Below are 13,759 nucleotides of genomic sequence, written 5' to 3'. Positions count from 1 at the left end.
GTAGGCCTCCCCCTAGATGGTAGAAGGAAGGGGAGGGGGCCATGCCACCTGGCCACCAGCAGAAGTGTGCTTCCTCCTGTCACCTGTGAGAGGTCGAGGGCAGCGCACACCCCAGAGGTCGGGCCGAGCCCACGAGCCACAGGCTCTGCCCTCCTGGCTTTGTTGTTAAGGACAGAACAAATTGACGTGCAGCCTTTTATCACGATGTTCCCCCACCTAATAAAGTCTGTGTGTTTTGTACTATGGCATGCCGAGTTCTCAAACGTGACGTACTGGGCAGGGCCATCCCAGTGGGGGGCAGGGCCAGGGGTGCCCCCACAAGAGAGAAGGAACTCCTACCCAGGAGGCACCCACCCTTAGGGGCCCGAGGGTCACCGAGGGCTGGTGACAATGGCTGAGAGCCTTTGCAGGACCCTAGTGTCCAGCTACTGGCACCCAAGTCCACAGAGCCAGCCCATCTGCAGCAGTGCAACTGAAGGAGCTGTGCCAATCACCACAGTCAATCCCAGAGCATCTCCCATTGGTGCGACCACATAGGCAGAGGCTCTGTAAAACCATCTTCAAACAAAGCTTCAAAAAAAGGAGGAGGAGACTCAAGGACCTGAGTTCTAAACCTCCCCAGAAGAACAGAAAACCTATGGCAATTATAGCCTCGGCTGCCAGGGGAAGGGGCCAGAACAAAACCAGGGATGCCCTGCTAGGGTTCCTACAGAGATGCCCCCCTCTCGATGCTCCGGACTGACCTCAGTGGAGGAGACGGGAAAGGGGAGCAGACACTCCTCGTGTCCCACCACACCACGGAGAACACACTTGGGAGGGGTGTCACGGCCCATCAAGGCGGGAACAAATGTGATTGAACTCAAATCTCCACCCCAGGGTTGAGAGGGTCAAGGCCACTCACTGTGTGTATATAGATCTCTATAAGCAAGCAGATATGTGAAGACAGCAGAGACTCACCCGCTGCCTGGATTGTGACAGTACTCCCTGGGCTACGGGGGGCGGGGGGGGGGGGGGTACAAGCTAACTCTGGGAGAGCCCAGAGTTAGGGGATCCTGCGGGGGGACTGGCACTGGTGAGTGAGAGCCTGACCCAGAGTTCAGAGAGACAGCCCGCCTCGTGCCCAGAGAGCAGTAGTTTAAAGACACACTGGGCCCTTTCTGATACACCATGTCCGTGAATCCAACTCAGGTGGGTGAGCAGGCAGCGTCTCGAATATTCTCTCCCCCTTTGTATCAGTCACACTGGTCACTGACCAGCACTCAAAACTCCAGAGGTGTGTTCAAGACCAGGATCCTTTTTAAAAATCATTTTACTGGGGGCTCATACAGCTCTTATCACCATCCATCCATCCATCTATTGTGTCAACATTTTATTTCTACTTGAGCCCTTGGTATCAACTTATTTCCCCCTTTCCCCTCCCTCCCTCTCTCATGAGCCCCTGATAATTTATCTTTTTTTTTTTTCATGTCTTATACTGACCGCTGTCTCCCTTCACCCATTTTTCTGTTGTCCGTCCCCCTGGGAGGGGGTTATACATAGATCCATTGTGATCCAGTTCCCCATTTCTGCCCCACCTTCCCCTTCCCCTCCTGGTATTGCTACTCTCATCATTGGCCCTGAGGGGTTTATCTGTCCTGGATTCCTTGTGTTTCCAGCTCTTATCTGTACCAGTGTACATGCTCTGATCTAGCCAGATTTGTAAGGTGGAATTGGGCTCATGCTAGCTGGGGGGCGGGAGGGAGGAAGCATTAAAGAACTAGAAGAAAGTTGTTTCATCGGTGCTATACTGCACTCTGACTTTCTCTTCTTTGTGAGCCTTCTGTAAGGGGCTGTCCAATTGTCTACAGATGGGTTTTGGGTCTCCACACTCCCCCTCATTCACACTGAATGGGTTTTTGTTCTGGAAAAGACCAGGATCTTGACAGGGTCAGTATTTAACTGTGTCCAGCCAGCACTCCATGCTCAGTATAGGCTGGTGCCTGATGACCCCTTGACACTTAAGCTACCTACACCAGGTGCATGGGCAGTCCTGTGCAGCCCGGAGACAAACAAAAGCATCATGTCTCAAGAGGCATCGGTTACGTCTATGCACCTGTGGACGCAAGAAGAGATGGCACAGTGGAGTGGAATACATTCAGGTCTAGCTACAGAGGAGGTCTAGGAATAAGAAAAGGCTGTAGATGTTCCTATGACAGGGTTTTGGAGAATAATCTGCTTCTTTAAATGAAAACACTGACAGAAATACAGGGGAAACAAAACAAGAGAAGATAGAAACCAGGAAAGGCCTGAAGAGCAGTCGGACACAGACAGTGAAAACGAGGATAACTCAACAACTCCACAGGGAGATCCAGATACTAGAAGCAAATAACCTAACGAACAAAACAAGAACAGAAACATGAGTCAGCGATCTCAAAGACAAGTCCCTGGAAATCAAAGTAATAGGAAATCAAGCTATCCCAAAAACATGCTGAGCAGAACCTAAGAATTATATGGGACTCTATCAAAAGGAACAATTTACACTTAATAAATATCCCAGAATAGGAAAAACAAACCAACCAACCTACAATCACAGTGATCGGCACATAACACATCCCTCCCTCCTCCATAGTGACACACTACAGAAACTGTGGGGGTAGGGAGACAGCGGTTGGTGTAAGATATGAAAATAATTATAATTTATCAAGGGGTCATGAGGGTGGGAGGTGGAATGAGGGGGAAACGAGTTGATACCAAGGGCTCAAATAGAAAGTAAATGTTTTGAAAATAATGATGGCAACATATGTACAAATATGCTTGATACAGTGGATGTAAGAGCCCCCCAATAAAATGATCTTTTAATTAAAAATAAATACAACAGAAAAAATAGTTGTAGAGGTAGTAACAGAGAATTTTCTTAACATTATGACTGACCAGAAGATAATTATGCACGGAGTCCAGAGAACCCTGAGTAGAACTTATTTCCAATATAAATCACTCTGACACAGAGTCAAAGTTTCTAAAATTAAGGAATCCTGGGAGAAACCGCAGAAAAAGAATAATCTCTAAATGTGTGAGTTCGGGTGGACTAGAGAAGCCAATCCAGAGACATTCATATGTGTATAAGAAAGAGCTTTCTATACAACAGCAGCTGAATATTGAGAAAACATCCCAGCCCTGCCCAGATCAAGTCACTAAGTCCAAAATTAGCCCATACGTCCCATACCAATCTATAAAGTCCTCTTCAGACTCATGAAATACATGCAATGATGTCAAGTGCAGGAAGGTCACAGGCCAGTGGGTGGAAAGTCTTGTGGATCCAGTGGTGGTGGAGGCATCTCAGTGCTGGCATGGGTCTCCATGTGGCTCCTGCAGGTCCAGGGCCCTGAGTCCATCAGGGTAGCTCCATCAGGCTTGTCTGTCAGGAATGTCTCACAGGAAGTGAGCATGTGTCCCACCTGTGAGCTATTTATCTCCATGGTGCCTCCAAATGAGGTCACCAAGCTGTGAGCTGATTGACAGGCTAGACTCCACCCCTTCACAAGTTGACACTAGATTATGTAACTACCACAATAAAGGCAAACCAAAACCAATTAGAAGCAGCTCAAATGTTTCTATGGAAACCATGCAGTCAAGAAGGCAAGAAGATCAGTATATTAAGAATCTTGAGAGGAAAGCAGCCAACCAAGAATCCTATATCCAGCAAAACCATCCCTCAAATATTTGGGAGAAATGAAAACATTTTCAGTTGAGGGAAAACTAAAGGATTTGTAAAAACAAGACTGGCCTTAACAAAAATACTAAGGGGAATTGTTTGGACCAATAATTAATAACGACAAAGGGCAACCTGAAATCATTATACAAAAGATCACGATTGAGAAATCATCCTACTAAGATACAAAGGACAACCGCCCTGTTTTAATTAACGTTCTCTATTTTATTTCTTTGGGTTCTAATGTCCATTGCAAGGCGCATAAAGAAACTCATGAAAAACAAAGGGTTTATTAAGGACATTAATCATGAATTTTGTCTGTTTCTTTGTAGCCATTGTAACATTTATTATCATCCAAATAAGCCAAATAGAGAACATCAATTAAGATATATAGGAAGTTAACAAGTTGTCAGGCCAGTGAGACATCCTCAGGGGACTTGTTGACCAGGACATGTTAAAAAGTTTCAAGTCTGCTAATAAATGCCCAAAGGGGGACATCACTTCATTGGGAGCTTCAATCCAAAGGCATTCAGAGCAAGCTCCAGGGGTCAGCAAACCTAGCTCCCTGAATTAAGTGCCCAGAGGCACCCCGCTCCAGGAAGCCTCAGCCTGGAGGCGCTCAGTGCCGCTTCCTGGTATCAGCAAGTCCAGCTTCTCCAATTAGGTGCTGGGAAGCACCCACTCCACAAGCCAGCCTCCTGCTCTCCACACTGCACTTGCTCTGTGTGTAGGGAAGTCCCTCACTGTGCTCCATGCTCTGGCTCCTGGTTCTGCTGGCACTCGTCTGCTGGCACAGCTCTTGTCTGGGGCCAGGAGGTCCACCGTGCAGGGGTCTCGGTCCAGAGGACGTGCTCCCCTCCTGGCTCTTGCTGGTCGTGAGATCCCTCCTCCTGCTTCTCACAGGGCTCCTTTAGACCCAGCAGGATGCCATTCCAGGGAATCTTGGCCTCAATTCCAGGTGAATCCCATCAGTATCTTCTCCCACCTTCCTACCAGACCCATGCAGGGGAAAGTCATTTAGTGGTAGTAGACAGAGACTTTGGCTAAAGAGCCACATTAAATAATTCACAGCCCCTGCAGAACAAAACCATGGGATTAAAAATAAGGAACCACAGATAACAAAAACCACAGCACAGCAACATCCTTGGGACACAACAAATGCAGCATTCTCAGGGCAATGTATAGCAATCAGTGCACAGACCAATAAGGAAGAAAGAATTAAGCACCTTAATACAACACATACAACTAACCCTCAAACACTAGAAGAGAAAGAAGAAAGGTTAGAGCAGAAAAAATTGATCAGGAAAAAATGTTAATAGAAAAATGAACAAGATATTGGCCCTTTGGAAAGATTAATAAAATTGATAGACCACCAACAAATGTAACAAAGGCAAGTAAGGAGAGAGGGCAAATATTACAAACAAGAAACAGGCACTATCACAACAGAGCCAACAGGAATTTTAAAAAGTCATTATACAATATTATGAAATGTTGTATTCCAACAAATTAAAAGCCTAGAAGAAATGGACACATTTCCAGAAGCATACAACCGACCTAAGTTAACACTGACTTATGCAGAGCATCTCAACAGACCTATAACACAAGAAGAAACAGACCTGGTCTTAAAAACTCCCAGTATAAAAAGTCTAAGACCAGGTGGTTTTGCTGGGGAATTCTACCAGTCATTTAGAGAAGAGTTAACACAAATCCTACATGAACTTTTTCAGAATACAGAAAGGGGTGGTATGCTACCAAACTCATTTTATTAAGGAAGTATAACTCTGATTCCTAAGCCAGGCGAATACATCACCAAAATTTAAAACTATAGACCAGCGTGTCTCAACCTGTGGGTTGAGACCCCTTTGGGGGTTGAACAACCCTTTCACAGGGGTCGCCTAATTCATAACAGTAGCAAAATTACAGTTATGAAGTAGCAATGAAAATAATTTTATGGTTGGGGTTGGGGGTGACCACAACATGAGGAACTGTATTAAGGGGTCGCGCCATTAGGAAGGTTGAGAACCACTGCTATAGACCAATATCACTTATGAATATAGATGCCAAAAATTTCAACAATATGCTAGTCAATAGAATTCAATGGAAACATTTAAAATACATATCACGATCAAGTGGAGTTCATATCAGGTATGCAAGGATTGTTCAGTACTAGAAAATCAATGTAATCTATCGTATAAACAAAACACAAGAACCACGTGACTTTATCCATCAATACGTAAAAATCATTCAATAAAATTCAACATCCATTCTTAATTAAAAAAAAAACTCCCTCCCCCAGAAGAATTTATTTCAGAGGACAGCACTGAATCTGCAGCTCAGGGAGAGGGATATGTCTGATCAGAACACATGTGAGCAAATGAAGGTGGAGGAAGAGAGAGTAGAGCACATCCTGGCCCAACAAGCCTTGACCATGAGATTCCTGCTCAGAGCAGCCAATCCACAGAGAAGACCATATGGTCGGTCCCACTGTGAGACACAACACCCCACACTGACCCATAGCACTATAGGGGACAACACTGGAGACACAGCATAGGAATTCCACCCGATCTGATTCCACCAAACCGAGGCAAAACACTAAGAGCGTGGAACAGAACAGCAAGGGGAACAGAGCAATGAAGTCCCCAGGGAATACCAAAAATAGACTTTGGGGCCAGGGCTTGATGCCCCATCAGACTTGACCAGAAAACACTCCTAAAGGCCAACAGTTCTTGAACTACAAGTTTTTCTTGTTGTGTTTTGTTTTGTTTTGTCATTGACTTGTTGTTTTGTTTTCTTTTGTTGCTTGGTTTTGTGATGTCTTGTTTCTGTGCATGTTATTATCACCGCAGGACTGTCTAAATAAGATAGGCTGGATGAACAATCTAAAGGAGAAAACAACGGGACCGACAGTTCCAAGGGGACATGGGAGAGGGTGAGGTGGGGGCAAAGGAAGTGGTGTTAACAAACCCAGGGACAAGGAAACAACAAGTGATTCAAATTGGTGGTGAGGAGGGTGTAGTAAGCCTGGTAGAGCGTAACCAAGGGTAATGTAACCGAGAGGAATTACTGAAACCCAAATGAAGGCTGAGCATCATAGTGGAACAAGAGAAAAGTAAAAGGAAAGAGAGGAAAGAGGTAAGAGGCAAAGGGCATATATAGAGGTCTAAATAAAGGCATGTACATATGTAAGTATATTTATAGATGGGGATGTGGCAATAGACCGATGTGCATATATGTATAGGTTTAATATATATCAAGCTGATGGGCATTGGGCCTCCACTCAAGTACTCCCTCAAAGCAAGAATATTTTGTTCTATTAAATTGGCATTCTATGATGCTCACCTTCCCAACACAATCGCTGAAGGCAAAGCAGGTTTATAAGGAAATGTGGTGAAAAAAGCTGATGGTGCCTGGCTATCAAAAGATATAGCATCTGGGGTCTTAAAGGCTTAAATGTAAACAAGTGGCCATCTAGCTCAGAAACAACAAAGCCCACACAGAAGAAGCACACCAGTCTGTGTGACCACGAGGTGTCGAAGGGATCAGTTATCAGGCATCAAAGAACAAAAAATCATATCATTGTGTGCTCACCTCCCAGATATGATCACTGAAGACAAATGGGTGCATACGCAAATTGGTGAAGAAAGCTGATGGTGCCCGGCTATCAAAAGATATAGCATCTGGGGTCTTAAAGGCTTGGAGGTAAACAAACGGCCATCTAGCTCAGAAGTAACAAAGCCCACATGGAAGAAGTACACCAGCCTATGTGATCACGAGGTGTCGAAGGGATCAAGTATCAGGCATAATCAGAACAAAAAATCACATCATTGTGAATGAGGGGGAGTGCGGAGTGGAGACCCAAAGTCCATCTGTAGACAATTGGACATCCCCTTACGGAAGGGTCTCGGGGGAAGAGATAAGTCAGTCAGGGTGCATTATAGCAACAATGCAATATACAACTTTCCTCTAGCTCCTAAATGCTTCCTCTGCCCCCCTCCCCATCATGATCCCAATTCTACCTTACAAATCTGGCTAGACTCGAGGATGTACACTGATACAGATAGGAACTGGAAACACAGAGGATCCAGGACGGATGATCTCTTCAGGATCACTGGTGAGTGTGGTAATACAGGAGGGTGGAGTGAGGGTGGGTATAGAGAGGGGGAATTGATTAGAAGGATCTATATATAACCTCCTCCCTGGGGGACAGACAACAGAAAAGTGGGTGAGGGGAGACATCGGACAGTGTAAGATAATGACAAAATAATAATTTATAAATTATCAAGGGTTCATGAGGGAGGAGGGGACAGGGAGGGAGGGGGACAAATGAGGAGTTGATGCCAGGGGCTTAAGTAGAGAGCAAATGTTTTGAGAATGATAAGGGCAATGAATGTGCAAATGTGCTTTACACAATTGATGTAGGTATGGATTGTGATAAGAGTTGTGTGAGCCCCCAATAAAATGATTTTAAAAACTCAATAAAATAGGAATAGAAGGGAAATTTCTCAACATAATAAAGACCATATATGCAAAATCAACAGCCAGCATCTCATTTGATGGAGAGAATATAAAAGCATTCCCCCTCTGAACTAGATGGGGTTCCTATTTATCACCACTTTTATTTAATATCGTCTTAGAAGTCCAAGCCAGAGCTATCAGACATCAAAAAGATACTAAAGGCATCAACATTGGCAAAGAACCAAGGTCTCTATTTGCAGACAACAAAATCCTTTATATAGAAACCCCCAAAGACTCAATTTTTTTTATATTTATATTTTATTGTAACAAAAATATTTAGATGGATTTCATAGCTGTATATTATTATAAAGAGAACTATTGAGAAAGCTGTACTGGATAACTGTACACTTAATGATACTACAAAGTCAATTAATATGAGTCCTTTTCCATTTTATACCAAAAAGAAATAAAAACATTAATTTCTTTCTGCCATAGTTCCATATTCTTTCAGAGATTGACGGACAACACAGAATCAAGATCATTATGATTCGAGTTGAACCTGTAATGTGCTAAAATTCCATGTACATGTTGCAAGGCATTTGTCAAACGATAATCAACTCTATCACACTGTTTTAAGTTTGTACGATAATAATCAAATGCCTTATCATACCAGGGATCGCTTTGTGTGAATTTAAACACTCGTTCAAATATCCTAGTAAGCCATCTTTCCTCATCTATTTAGCCTCTGTGTTATCACTTCTCGGTACATAATAGAGATGTAAATAAGCAACAGAAAGATTACAAAGAAGTCATCTAGAAAGCCTAAGATTCCAAACAAGGCCTCGGGGACAAAATCTAGAGGTGATATTAGATAGAAAAAAGCTCCCAGTAAGCACAGTATTATCCTGATTCGGAACATCCAGAAAAGGCCCCCGACTGAAAACATTTCCCTGAAGGCATGCCTCAGTAAAGTGGGTAGATCCATAATTCTTTCCATGATTGATCTGGGCTGCCCGGAGAACCTCCGGTTGTAGTCATTCACATCATGCCGCAGTCGCACAGCTTCCCGAGACGGATCGTCGCTACCAAATACAGGTAGGAGTAAAGTGACCGTTTGTCTGCAAATTGGACAGCTGATGGCCCCAAGCCATGACCCATACCGCCAGTATGCAATAATGCAAGTACCGCAGAAAAGATGTCCGCAGTTGGTTTCCACAGGGAAGGAGGCCTGGCGTAAACAGATTGGACAGTACATGTCAGTGTAGAGCTGCTGGCGAGCAGCAACAGGAGCATCCTGTTCTGTTTGAAGTTGTTCCCGAAGCTCCCTTACTAGTTCTTGGTTTTCTGGGTGAATGCTGTGTCGGACATTTCTGAAAAGTGCATATACCAAGGTAGCAATCAAAGCGAAACTGACCACAACTGCCACAAGTACTTGGTCACTTACTCCTTCTACAACTGAGTCATCATCCAGTTTCAAACTTTGAACTTCACCTTGATATTTGGCCATTCCAAGTCTCTCCACCGCAGAGAAACTACCTCGCCAATTCCCGTTGCCTGAGAATAAAGATTATTTCCGGGGACTGCCCCGCCACCCTCCCGGGCAACCACTAGCTGTCTCCTTTTTTTTCATTTAGGGTGCAGGCTCAGGCGCACGCGCACTGCCGAGCTTCCGTGAAGGGGCGAGCGGACTGGCGAGGAAGGAACCCGCCGCCGCTACCAGGGCCCAGCGCGTGCGCGCCGCCAGCAGCAGGCAGCCGGCGTCCAAGACTCAATTTTTAAAGTAGCTGGAACTAATGGGGAAATTTGGCAACATAAGATTATGTGTTTAATTTCATAAGGCTATAAGATTAACATACAAAAATCTATTGGATTCTTGTATATTAAAGGAGAGACTCTAAGAAGGCAATTAAACCAATATAATTTACAATAACCACCCACAAGATAAATACTTAGGGATAAATCTAACCAGAGAAACAAAAGATTTATACAAATAAAATTATAAAATGCTTCTACAATTTTTCCATGCTCATGGAAGAATGTCCCATGCTCATGGACAGGAAGACTTAATATAGTGAAAATGTCAGTGTTGCTGAAAACATTCTAAATTCGATGCCATTCCAATCTAAATCTTAACATATTTTTTCAAAGAAATGGGAAAACTAATCACCAGCTTCATATTGAAAAGAAAGAAATCCAAGATAAACAAACTACTACTGAAACACCACTTAGAAAGCCTCTTCCTACAGCCACAGGAATCACAGCTTGGTATTGGTACAGTGATAGATATGGAGACAAACAGGTTAGAACAGAGAACCCAGAAATGCAGCCAAGCATTTACACACACCTGATTCTTGATGAAGAACTACAACATATTAAGTGGGTCAGAGATAACCTTTTGAATAAATGGTGCTGGAGGAACTGAATCTCTACCCGTAAAAGAATGAAACGGGACCCATACTCACAGTATACAAACAAACTCTACCCCATGAAGACCTGGTCTTGAAAGCCCACAGGGGAAGCTCTACCACATCCCATAGGGTCGCTGAGTCTGAATCCACTCAGTGCCGGTGAGTGAGCAAGAACCACAGCGATCATCAGTGAAGACATAGGTACACATGTAAGGGCCCTAGATAATAAAAAGCACGCGACAGAAGACCTTGTAAATATTGGCAGGTATGTGCACTGAAAGAGAACCAGTGACTGGGAAAACACGAACAAACAAACAAACACTTAGTAGTCATAGATGGCTGATTTTAAAACTTTATCGAAATCTGTCACACCTTAATATGAATAATGCAAATAACCCAATAAAAATGTGCACAAGACATGAGTCTAGAACGCTTTAAAGATGACATCCAGGCAGCCATCCATCCTATGAAGAGGTGTCCTCGATCATTAGCTGTAAGAAAAACACAAAACAATGATGAGGTACCAGCCACACACACCACTCGTGTCAACAAACATTTTTTAAAAACCTGGTGCAGCCCCCGAGGGCATCAGCTTGGTACTGCCTTCAACCAATGTGACTAGAAGTACCAGGATCCTGCCAGCCCCGGTCTGCGCCCCACAGAGAGAACACAAGAGAAGAGGACAGCTCTGTGCACACCCACGGGCGTCACAGCAAGGCCCACACTGGCGAGGATTACGCAGTCCTAAAACAAGGTGAGTCACCCTCCTCATGGCAAAGTTAGGAGCTGTGATGCTCAGAGAAGTCGTCAATCTCGTAAAGAAGGCAATTCCTCGATGCCCTTATTAGGAAGGGGAGAAGACAACCAGAGGAAATGGCTTCTGCCAGAGGGGCAGGGAGCATCAGAACTGCTGGTGATGATGCATTTACGACTCTTTTCAAAAGCCATTGAACGAGGAGAAAAAGAAAACAATGGTTTTTAAACAACGAAAAAGACTCTGAGGACTAGAAGGGCTGGGGTGGGCAGTGTGGACGGGCAGAAGAGAAGGATTGAGGCTTTTCTCTGTTTGACTTCCTCGTTCGTTTTTTTGGTTGTTGTTGTTGTTTTGTATGCTGGGTTTTTGGTATGTGCTGGGAAGGAGAGAGTCACACCCACAGGAGGCTTCTGGGACCCTTCCTGGTCGGCCATCACTGTTCTGATGCGATGGGTCTGAGAGACTGCACATAGTCTGCTTTTTGCCTTCTTTGTTTTTTTTTTTTACTCATTTTATTGGGGGCTCGTACCTTTTTTTTAAAAAAAGAAAAGGACATTTCCCATTTTCCCAAAGAGATGCACTGTACCTACTTGCCATTCCTCCAAACTCCTTCCCTCGACATTCCCACCTACGGCCACTGCTGCTGCCTCCACGCAATGCATCTGTCCTGGGCTGTTCCCACACCCCGGGAAGCGCCACGTCTGCCTTCTCTCTGCCTGTAGAGTTCCACAGGTCCACCTACTGGCAGGACCACTATGGGCCAGAACTGACTTGAGGGCACTGAACTACAACAAATCAATGCCCACAGGGCAGGCCACTCTGTGGGCTGCCTCACCCTGAAGGCACTCATCTCCCTGAATCAAGTGCTCCCGCGCGCAGTCTGCTCCAGCACACGTGGCCTGATGGTGCTCAGCCCCACCTCCACGGCCCAGCAAGCCCAGCACCCCCATTGAAGGGCCCAGAGGGCCCCACCCCACAAGGCAGCCTCCTGCACAAAAGCACTCAGCTTGACTTGCCCCGTGGGTGGGGAAGTCCACCCTCCGTCTCATGGTCCTGCTGCTGCTCTTGTGATGTCACAGCCGTCTTCAGGATCGGGAGGTTCACTGTGAAGGGGGCTCCGGCTCCAGAGGACACGGTCCACTCCCAGCTCTTGCTGGTGGTGAGACCCCTCTCGCCTGCTTCTCGGCGGGCTCCTGTTATACCCAGCAGGACAGCACACCAAGGAAACCGGTTCACAGTGACTTACTGGCGAATCCATTTGCCCCCAACCCACCTTTTGACCCAGACCCTGCAGGAAAAGACTGCTTGGTGAAAGTTAACACTTTGGTTAGGGGAGCCTCGTTCAATCATTCATGGTCCCCGCCTGCCCACAGCCACAAGGGTTACGTTCCCAGGGCATGATCCTAAGGGGACGGAGGAGATAGCATGGGCCACATCTGACGTCTCAGGCTCCTGGAAGGAGGAGGAGGATCCAGTCCCACGTCAGCCTGAGGCCGACCGCTGGAGGCAGAGGTCGGACACGCCCCCAGGCTCCAGCCTTCTTTCAACCCGTCCTCCCTAGGCGGTTTCTCCACTGGGTCCAATCGTCCTGGCGGTGCCCACGCAGCACTCACAGACACACAGCACTCACACGGATGGGGCTCACGGGGAATTGACAGGTCACAAGCCAGGATCAGAAACTGTAAGGACGCTGTCTTTGGCCCACCGCAGCCCCTCTGTCCCTCAGCATGACAGTCATGCGTCCCTTGGTCCCTCCCTCCACAGGTCAGGAAGACCACCTGACTTGCTGTCTCACTGCCACCTGGTCTCAGCAGGCCGCTCTCTGCTCTGGGGTCTCTGCTGCCTCCGCCACTTCAGACAGGGGTCTCACACACGTCCCCCGGCAGCCCTCCTTTCTGGGTGGCTCAAGGATTCTCTCCGTTTGTGCCCTGAACTAGCTGTCCTCTAGTCAGAGGAAGGGCAAGGCTGACCAATCCCCATGTCAGAGTCCTCTGCACCAATTGGCAGGGCCTCACCCAACCGCGGAGAGGGACTTGCAGAAAAATAGAAGGCCGTAAGTCACAGTCTTTCTGCCCTGGAGCTGCTGGTGCTTTGGAACTGCCGGCCATGCGATTGCAGTCTGACGCAGCCCCAAGTTCCCTTGTCATAGCCCCAAGAAACCACTAATCCAGCTACTGTCTCTGTCCATCAGCCTCTCCTGGGCCTCATAAACAACCCAAAAACTAACAAGAATGAAGCAAAGCAGAGAAAACCCTCAACCGAAAAGAAAGTAGAAAACATTAAAATCGAGACTGGTTCAAAATGGGTCAAAAGGGAGACCCAGTGATAAGGCGCTACATTGTTACCTCCCTACAACTGCCGGCACCCTCTCCCGGAGGCGAGGCTGGGGGGGGGGGGGGGAAGACAGCCAGGCTGTTCACAGCCAGGGGCACTACTCAGAGGAGGTTCCCCTGA

At 46.2% G+C, this 13,759-nt stretch overlaps 1 pseudogene; it reads right to left on the bottom strand.

The window, feature by feature from the left end:
- Window positions 1-8,790: 8,790 nt before the first annotated feature.
- LOC142440685 (E3 ubiquitin-protein ligase RNF170 pseudogene) lies at window positions 8,791-9,841 on the bottom strand (annotated as a pseudogene).
- Between the last annotated feature and the right edge of the window lie 3,918 nt (window positions 9,842-13,759).

This window comes from Tenrec ecaudatus, chromosome 2 (genome assembly GCF_050624435.1).
Source record: "Tenrec ecaudatus isolate mTenEca1 chromosome 2, mTenEca1.hap1, whole genome shotgun sequence".
Classification (NCBI taxonomy): domain Eukaryota; kingdom Metazoa; phylum Chordata; class Mammalia; order Afrosoricida; family Tenrecidae; genus Tenrec; species Tenrec ecaudatus.
This window is presented reverse-complemented; position numbering and strand designations above follow the sequence as displayed.